At 47.6% G+C, this 9,692-nt stretch overlaps 1 protein-coding gene across 1 annotated transcript in view; it reads left to right on the plus strand.

Annotated features, from left to right (window-relative positions):
* The first annotated feature begins 9,468 nt into the window (after positions 1-9,468).
* The window catches only part of Brd3 (bromodomain containing 3), a 32,885-nt gene continuing 32,661 nt past the window's right edge, over positions 9,469-9,692 (plus strand). The window contains exon 1 of the mRNA XM_013345986.2: positions 9,469-9,484. The gene's annotated coding sequence lies outside the window, so the exon portion shown is untranslated. The remainder of the gene's footprint in view (positions 9,485-9,692) is intronic.

Genomic DNA, 9,692 nt, shown 5'->3' on the forward strand with positions numbered 1-9,692 from the left:
TTAAGATCTTCCCCCCCCCACAATAAAAAAAATTATTTTTTGAGATAGGATTTCTCTGTATAGCTCTGGCTGTCCTGAAACTGGCTCTGTAGAGTAAGCTGACTTAGAACTCAGAGATCCACCTGCCTCTGCCTCCAAAGTGCTGGGATTAAAGTCATGCACCACAACTGCCCAGCTGAGATCCTGTCTCAAAAAGCAAACAAACAAGTCAGGCAGTGGTGGCACACACTTTTAATCCCAGCGCTTGGGAGGCAGAGGCAGGCGGATCTCTATGAGTTTGAGGCCAACCTGGTCTATAAGATCTAGTTCCAGGACAGCCTCCAAAGCTACAGAGAAACCCAGTCTCAAAAACAAACAAACAAACAAACAAATACACACACACAGACACACATACCCACCAAAACAAAACCCAGAAGGCTGGAGAGATGGCTCAGTAGTTAAGAGCACTGGCAGTTTTTTCAAAGGACCCGGGTTTAATTCCCAGCACCCACATGGTGGCTCACAGGGGATCTAATTTCCTCTCCTGGCCTCACGGACACCAAGTACACATGTGGTACACAGGCACATGTGCAAGCAAAATACTCATACACAGCTGGGCATGGTGGCGCACGCCTTTAATTACAGCACTCAGAAGGCAGAGACAGGCCTATCTCTGCGTCTGAGGCCAGCCTGGTCTACAGAGTGAGTTCCAGGACAGCCAGGGATAAAGAGAGAAACCCTGTCTTGAAAAAAAAAACACAAAAACAAAAAACAAGAGTCCCTAAAACTCCATACACATAAAAAATAAAATAAAAGTACCCACTCCCACAGAGTGTAGCTCTCACTAAAAATCAGGAGCCACCATCTGTGTCCAACAGAAGGCTCCCTTTTCTCCATCGAGCCTATACTTGTTTCCAAACATCCAGTATTTTCACCTTTGAACCTAGGGTCCTCAAAATGAGTGTCCAAGGTCCATGCACACAAGTTGACTGAAAACAGATGACGCAACACGCTATACTGAGAGCTGAGAGACCACACAGACTGCCTAGACGCGGGCCACTCTGCATGGGTGCCAGCTCCTAGCTGAGTTCACACAGTCACAAACTCCCAGCTTCTGAAACAGGTTCTACTGGTCCTCAAAGCCTGAAAGCCCCTCATCCCTTCCTGAAGCCCAAAACACATGAAAATCTCACCCAGGTCAAAGGTGACAACCTCCAGCCGGGCGGTGGTGGCACACATCTTTAATCCCAGCACTTGGCAGAGGCAGGCGGATCTCAGTGAGTTGGAGGCCAGCCCAGTCTACAGAACAAGTTCTAGGACAGCCAGGATGGTTACACAGAGAAACCCTTTCTTTTTTTTTTTTTTTTTTTGGTTTTTCGAGACAGGGTTTCTCTGTGGCTTTGGAGCCTGTCCTGGAACTAGCTCTGTAGACCAGGCTGGTCTCGAACTCACAGTGATCTACCTGTCTCTGCCTCCCGAGTGCGAGAAACCCTTTCTTGAAAAACCAAAAAAAAGGGTGGCAACTTCTTCTTCATCACTGTCAGGCTTGCCTTCTTTCCTCAGCGAGCTCCCAGGAGTGGTTCCTTAGCCAGGGAGGGTGGAGGTGGAGGGCAATGTCTGTTTGGTGGTCCTTCCCTCTTTTCTGTTCCTGTGGCTCCCACCTGTGTGTCCTTACTCACAATCTCATGGATAAGTTCATTTTTGCTTCTCTCTTTCTTCCCCCACCAGTACTCAGTCGGAATGACAAATCAGCTGTATGACCCAGCATCACAGGGCAGGGCTTTATGATCTAGCTCTCAAATTGTTTAACACTCCTATACACTTGAAACTGTAGATGTCTTTACAGTTCAAGAGGAGCCCTGGGGTTGGCTTTCTCATGCATAGACCATGCCCATGCATCTCCATCACATTGTGTCCTTACCGAAATGTCTAGGCAAAGGAAAGCAAGCTCCAAGTCCTTCTTGGGGGGCCTCAGTGTAAGACTTCAGATGCTGTGACTTTTGGGCTGGACACTGTAATTTTATCAAATGCATGATTTGCAAATCTTTTGTTTCAAGTAGGGGTGTCTCAATAGTTTTTTTTCCTGTTTTAAAATATTTTTTATTTTATGTACATTAGTGTTTGCCTGGATGTATGTCTGTGTGAGGGTGTCAGGTCCCCGGAACAGGAGGTACGGACACTTGGAAGCTGCCATGTGGGCCCTGGGAATTGAACCAGGTTCCTCTAGAAGCCATCTTCCCCAACTCTGTTTTGCTTTCATACCTCAGATGGGTGGGTTTCTTGTTTGCTTTTAAAAGGGCTTTGTGATTTCTCCTTTGATGCCTAAGTTGTTTAAGAGTGTGCTATCAAATTTCCAAATATTTGCCAATTTTCCAACTTCCTTTCTGCGGCTGGCTTCTAGCTTCATCTCACTCTGCCAGAAGATATACTCTGTCTGACGTTAGCATCTTAAAATTCCTGTGACTTGCTTTGGGTCTAAAACAGGGTCTTTCCGGGCATGTTGCACACTCACTTGAAAAGAATTGTAACCTGCTGTTGAAATGATACAAACTGGAGATGGGAAGGAAGTGGGAGAATCGGTGGCGCTGTCTTCTGCAGGTTCCTGTTAGAGAAGCTGCTGTGTGGTGTCGGTTTACAGGCAGAAGAGAGTCGGTAATCTTAAAGATAAATCCAAAGATCATGTGTCTGAGGAACAGAAGGGGAAAGAATGAGGAAAATGAGAACAGAGCCTAAGACCCATGGGGCCCTGGAAGAATGCAGAGTAGAAGGCCGTGCCAATAAATGACAGCTGAGAAGGGGAACTTGGGCAACAGGGCTTTCTCTAGTGAGATTTCATGTGTGTGTTAATAATACACCATGTGTATTAGCTACTTTAGGAGTTTTTTTTTAAAAAAGATTTATTATCATTATTATTATTATACATAATGTATGCCTGCAGGCCAGAAAAGGGCATGAGATCTCATTACAGATGGTGTGAGCCACCATGTAGTTGCTGGGAATTGGACTCAGGACATCTGGAAGAGCAGTCAGTGCTTTATCCCCCCACACCCTCAAGACAGGGTTTCTCTGTAGCTTTGGATCCTGTCCTGGAACTAGCTCTTATGGATCAGGGTGGCCTCAGACTCACAGAGATCCACCTGCCTCTGCCTCCCAAGTGCTGGGATTAAAGGCATGCATCTCCATTGCCCTGCTCAGTCAATGCTCTTAACCTCTGGGCCATCTCTCCAGTCCCTAGTTACTTTAGTGTTGCTGTGATAAAACACCATGACCAAGGTAACTTGTAAGGAATTATTTGGATTTACGGTTCTGGAAGGATAAGAATCAGGTAAGCTGCAGGCATAGCATCTGGGGCAGTATACTGAGACCTCATATCTTTTTTTATAGACTTTTTAAAAAGATTATTTATTTATTTATTTAAGATCTATTTATTATGTATACAACATTCTGCTTCCATGCATGCCTGGACACCAGAAGAGGGCACCAGACCTCATTACAGATGGTTGTGAGCCACCATGTGGGTGATGGGAATTGAACTCAGGACCTTTGGAAGAGCAGTCAGTGCTCTTAACTGCTGAGCCATCTCTCCAGCCTGAGAACTCATATCTCAAACTTCAAGTAGGAAGCAGAGAGAACAAACTGGAAATGGCACCTAGCTTTGAAACCTCAAATCACAACCCTAATGACATAGTTTCCCCTAGCAAGGCCACACCATCTAAACCTACCCAAACAGCATCACCAACAGGGGACCAAGTAATCAGTGATCTGAGCCTATGGGCAATATTCATATTTAAATCGCCCCAGCATTGTGCGAGTCAAGAGAACAACCTATGGAAGTCAGTTCTGTCCTTGTAGGTTGTGGGAACTGAACTCAGTTATTCAGAGAAGGGCTTTTACACAGACCCTGGAGTTCCTATCAAAGGGAAATGCAAAACAAAGAACTTTTTCCCTGTTTCTGAGCTGAACTGTCCAGTTTTGTTGTTGTTTTGGTTTGGTTTCATTTTATTGTTGTTATTTGTTTTGTTTTTTAGCAGAGACAGGTTTCCTGGTGTAACCTTGGCTATTAGCTAGCTATTGGAACTTGCTCTGTAGGCCAGACAGGTCTCAAACTCAGGGAGATCCACTTACCTCTGCATCCCAAGTGCTGGGATTAAATGTGAGCGCCACTACTGCCCAGCAAATTGTCCAGTTGTCCAGTTCTATGTTTTCTTTTCTTTTCTTTCCTTTCTTTCTTTCTTTTTTTTTTTTTTGAGAAAGGGTTTCTCTGTGTAACAGTCCTGGCTGTCCTAGAACTCACTTTGTAGAGTAAACTGGCCTGTAACTCAAGAGATCTGCCTGCCTTTGCTACCAGAGTATTGGGATTAAAGCTGTGTGCCACCACACCCGGCTTAGTATGTGCTCTTAACTGCTGAGCCCCTGATTATTATTTTTTAATCTCGTGTGCATGTGTGTGTGTGTGTGTGTGTAGGCAGCATCTTCTTTAGCTCCTCATGGTGATTATGTCTTAAAATTCAGTGTTTACTACACAAATACCTTTTTACCACAGGGAGGTGGGGTAAGAAAGGAAAAATGTCAATAGTCAAGAAGGAAAGGTAACTGAAATTACACACAGTGCTTGGATCCATATTTTTTTAAATATTTATTTATTTATTATGTATACAATATTCTGTCTGTGTGTATGCCTGCAGGCCAGAAGAGGGCACCAGACCTCATTACAGATGGTTGTGAACCACCATGTGGTTGCTGGGAATTGAACTCAGGACCTTTGGAAGAGCAGGCAATGCTCTTAACCGCTGAGCCATCTCTCCAGCCCTTGGATCCATATTTTATGGTCCTGAACACAACAGTCCAGTCTCTTGGAGCCTTACTGATTTTCTCCCTTGCACTGAGCACCCTGCAGTCTTGCTTATGTACATACATCTGTCCCTGGGCATGCCCATTCATTGGCAGCTGGAGCTCTGTCTTGTTACTGGGTAAGGGCAGCACTAGGTGGTCCCAGGCCGTCCATCAAGGCCTCTGCAGTGAATGACTGCATCCTCTTTTTTTCCTCACTGCTGTTCTGTGAGGGAGGTGTTATGTTACATCCAGGTGTGAAATCTGAGGCTGAGGTGGGGGCACACGTGTCTGCTGCTCCACATCCTCCTCACCACTTTGCAACCACATCATGAAGCTGCTCCGTTGCTCATTCTCTCTGTTCACTGGAGCCTGCAGGTTGCTCCAGACAGCTGCCTACTGTTGTGCATGAGTGTGGTGTGCTGGGATTGACCCTCCAGCCTTGCACATAGCTAGGCAAGTATGCTACCACAGAGCTGTCCCGTTGCCAACCCGTTTTGCTCTTTTTATTTTTATTTCTTTCTTTATTCTATCTATCTACCTATCTGGATTTCAAGACAGGGTTTTGTAGCACGATTAATAAAAACCCAGAGACAGAAATTGGGGTTCCACCTGAAGGTCAGAAAAGCAAATCAGCCAGCCACTAGCTCTTACCTCTACCTCAGCTCAAAATGGTGATCCTGCCTCCAGGAATCCTCAGAATGAGACTGTGTCTGTAAACTACTGTCTTCTCCTGTTTTATATTCCTTTCTAGGGCTGGGATTAAAGGCATGCACCACTATTGCCTGGATTCTATAGCAAACTAGCGTGGCTACTGGGATTAAAGGTATGTGTCACCACTGCCTGGTCTGTTAAGGCTCATTATTGTGGCTGTTTTACTCTCTGAACTTCAGGAAAGCTTTACTTATTAAAATACAAATGAAATATCATTACAGGGACTCTCTGTGTAGCCCTGGCTGTCCTGGAATTCACTCTGTATATCGGGCTGGCCTAGAACTCCCTCTGTAGACCAGGCTGGCCTTGATCCATTCTGTGTTTTTAAAGGACCTTATATTATTGGGTTTGTGCAAAAGGCTTAAATGGCTTTCTATTTTGGGGACAGGAAAAAGAGGAAAGTGATACAGCTCTGTTCCCAGCCCCACTCCCTTTTGTGAAAGAACCTTTTGTTTCCTCCTGGTGACAGTTTTCTCTTCAAGGTCAGACTACAAGTGTTTGTTGCAGATGAAATGGGCACTCACAGCACGGTTGAGGCTGGCATTGTCACCTCACTGTCCGTTTGCCTCCACTGTCACATGGTCACAGTGATTTCAACCCCAGAAAACTGCTCCAGTGGGGCCTGAAGAGAAGGCTTAGCAACGCAGAGAACCTGTTGCTTTAGCAGAGAATCTCTGTGGTGGTTCACAGCCACGTGTAACTTCAGCTCCAGGGGATCAGGTGCTCTCTCCTGACTTCTGTGTGCACCACACATGCACATAGTGTGTATACAGATACACATGCAGGCAAAACACTCAGACACAGAGAGTAAAGCTTTTTTTGGGGGGGGGCAGGGGTTCGAGACAAGGTTTTTCTGTAGCTTTGGAGCCTGTCCTGGAACTAGCTCTTGTAGACCAGGCTGCCCTCGAACTCACAGAGATCTGCCTGCCTCTGCCTCCTGAGTGCTGGGATTAAAGGCGTGAGCCATCACTGCCCGGCTACAGAAAGTAAATCTTTTTTTAAAAAAATATTTATTTATTTATTAATTATACAATATTCTGTCTGTGTGTATGCCTGAAGGCCAGAAGAGGGCACCAGACCCCATTACAGATGGTTGTGAACCACCATGTGGTTGCTGGGAATTGAACTCAGGACTTTTGGAAGAGCAGGCAATGCTCTTAACCTCTGAGCCATCTCTCCAGCCCCCAGAAAGTAAATCTTAAAAACAAAACAAAACAAAACAAAAAAACCCAAACTGCTCCAAGATTCACATAGTGCCTGGCACACATCTCCAGCTGCTCAGAAATTACCAGGTTGTTAGGGGCTCTCTGCTCCTCTCCAGATGCTGCAATGTAAAGGGCGGTGAAAAAAAGTAGGAGGCAACAGCTAGCATCTGGCTCGGATGTCCTGTGGGGCCTAAGGATTGTGGAATGAGCAGAGGAGGCTAAGGTGGAGGTGCAGGTGGACGCTGGTGTATGGAAATGAATACTCATTCCTTCGGTAATTCGGAGGACTCACTAGGTGTCCTGGGCTGTTGACAGCCTTAGAAGTATAAAAGAGGACAGACAAAGGCCATAAAGAGCGAGACAAGGAGGTAGAGAGCTGTGACAACTAAGGAAAGGAGGCATGGCCCAATGTGCCTTCAGGCCTGCCTTGCTCCACCCCAGTCCTCTAGAAGCTGGAAAGTTAGGCCTATTTTTATATCTTTGACAGAGGAGGAAGCATGCCAGTGAGATTAGAAGGCTTCGCTTAAGGCTCAACTTTGTTGGTGGTGGGATGCTGTGGGTGGGGCCAGCCAGGGAACCCAGAATCCCTCCCTGTGCTCATGGGGCTGCAGGAAGGGACACCAGCACTGGCCCTGGGAATGGCCAGCTCAGGGCTGTAATACTCAGGTAAGGTCCTGTTCTATGCTCATACAAGTTCATCTCTAACAGATCCAGCCAGGCCCAGGAGAGGTGCTCCAATAATCTCTGTGGGCTGCGTGGACAACGCGGATAGTGCTGAGGGGAGACTAGGCCCTGGAGAGGCCCAGCTTCTTGTGTATTCCTAGGGGCATCTCAGTGACAGGTCAGAGGACAAGATGGGCATGGCAGGAAGCTTTAAGCTGGTTGGTGGAGTGACCCAAGTGTATACTACCCATGCCCTACAAGGGTAAGCCCAGAGGCAGATTTTGAGGGGGAGCTTGAGAGGTGTGTGGTGGAGTCTTCAAAAAAAAATGTTTTTAAAAGATTTTATTTATTTATTTATTTATTTATTTATTTATTTATTTTTGGTTTTTCGAGACAGGGTTTCTCTGTGGTTTTGGAGTCTGTCCTGGAACTAGCTCTTGTAGACCAGGCTGGTCTTGAACTCCCAGAGATCCGCCTGCCTCTGCCTCCCGAGTGCTGGGATTAAAGGCGTGCGCCACCACCGCCCGGCTAGATTTATTTTATTTCATGTGAGTGTTTTACCCGTGTTTATGTAAGAATACTATGTGCCTAACTGGTACCCATTAGGTCAGAAGAGGATCTTAGATTCCATGGAGCTGAGAACTACCACGTGGGTGCTGGGAACTGAACAGGTCCTCTGCAACAGCAATAGCTTCTCTTTGCTCCTGGACCACCTCTCCAGCCCTAAGTACGGAGTCATGAGGCTAGTGAAAGATGGCTCGGCAGGTCAAGGAACTGGTCTCCAAGCCTGATGATCCCAGTTTAATCTCCAGCACCCACATGGGTCTCACATGTTGTCCTCTAAGTTCTACGTGTGCTCTGTGGCACATGCATACACACAATAAATGTAAAAAAAAAATTAAGTGGCCAGTCACTTGTTCTGTTGGCCAGAGTGCTCAGTGTGAGACGCAGATGGCAGGGATGGGAACAGAGCCTTCAAGATGGCTGTAGTTCTGCAGGGTCCCAGTCACAGCTTTGGACTGGGGAGCCTGACCAGAGGCCAGCAGTCTAAAGACTCTACTCGGAGCTTCCCCAATTGCACTATCCCGCCCTGTGTCCAGTCTGAAATCTAAAAAAAGCAGAGAGCTCTTGCAGTGGCCACCATGACCCTGGCTGGGTGTGAGAGGCACCGATGGTGCAGGCTGGAAAGACAGCAGGAAACCTAGAGAGGTTCTGGCTTGTCCTTAAATAACTTTCCAAGAGTCCCGGACTTTGGGGTTGGGACCTCCTGTATGGGAGCTCTGAGATTTAGGGTAAGTCACTTTGCCTTCTTGAGTCTCAGTTTCCTCTCCAGGGAGAGAACATCTTCGCTGTGTACGTGTGTGTGTGTGTGTGTGTGTGTGTGTGTGTGTGTGTGTGTGTGTCGGGGAGGCTCTGGCATTTAATACCATAACCACCTGCGCATTTCCTGCATGCAGCAAAGTGCCTGCTCAACTAGAAATAAACCAGGTGACACCAGGAGCCTGGAATGGGTCCAGCCCACACAAGAAACTGGAACCCTGTATTGGCAGGTTCAGCAAGCACTGATGAAAAACTTGTTTTGTGACGTTTTTGTTGGGGTCTAACACTCACCCATCGTAAATTACAGATGGATAAAAATGGACTAACGTAGGCACCGGGGTAATCTTCACAGAAAACAAGATCTGAACTGTGACCATGAAGTAACCTTTTCAAAATGCAGAAAAGGGGACAGGGACTTATCTCGTTCGTCTCTTTCCACGGGCAAGGCAGATGGGAACACACTGAATCTCGTGGGGAGGGAAAGTCAGCCGGCACAGCCTGGGGCATCCTGTACTGGTAGGTCTTTAGCTTTGAAGAACTGGCACTCTTCCAGCCCCAGCAGCCAGGTCTCTCCTGGGTCCCTAGGTCTTCATCCAGCCCCAGGGTTGTCGGGGCGGGATTGATCGCGGCTCCTCCCCAGCAGGGTCCGCCCTGCGCGCGCCCCCGCCAGGCTAATTAGGCAAGCGGTTTGTTTACAAACACGAGCTCGGGGAAGGTGCGCGCCGCCCCGCGTGTGCGCGTCCGGGGTTTGAGGGAGGCCTCGGGGCGCCCAGGTAATGACCCCAGGGTCCTAACTGCTTTCCCGCCTTTCCCACGCTTTCCTGGCCTTCTGGAAATCCGCCCACCTGCTCTTGTCCTTGCAAATAGCAGGGAACACAGGAGAAAGCGCGAGCGGGCAGGCCGAGGTTCCAGCGACGCCCCGGGTCCTGGCGGGCTGCCTTCCAGCCCCGCCCCCACGCGCCCCCTGGGCCGGGCCCGCTA

The sequence above is a fragment of the Microtus ochrogaster genome, chromosome 4 (assembly GCF_000317375.1).
Source record: "Microtus ochrogaster isolate Prairie Vole_2 chromosome 4, MicOch1.0, whole genome shotgun sequence".
Taxonomy (NCBI): domain Eukaryota; kingdom Metazoa; phylum Chordata; class Mammalia; order Rodentia; family Cricetidae; genus Microtus; species Microtus ochrogaster.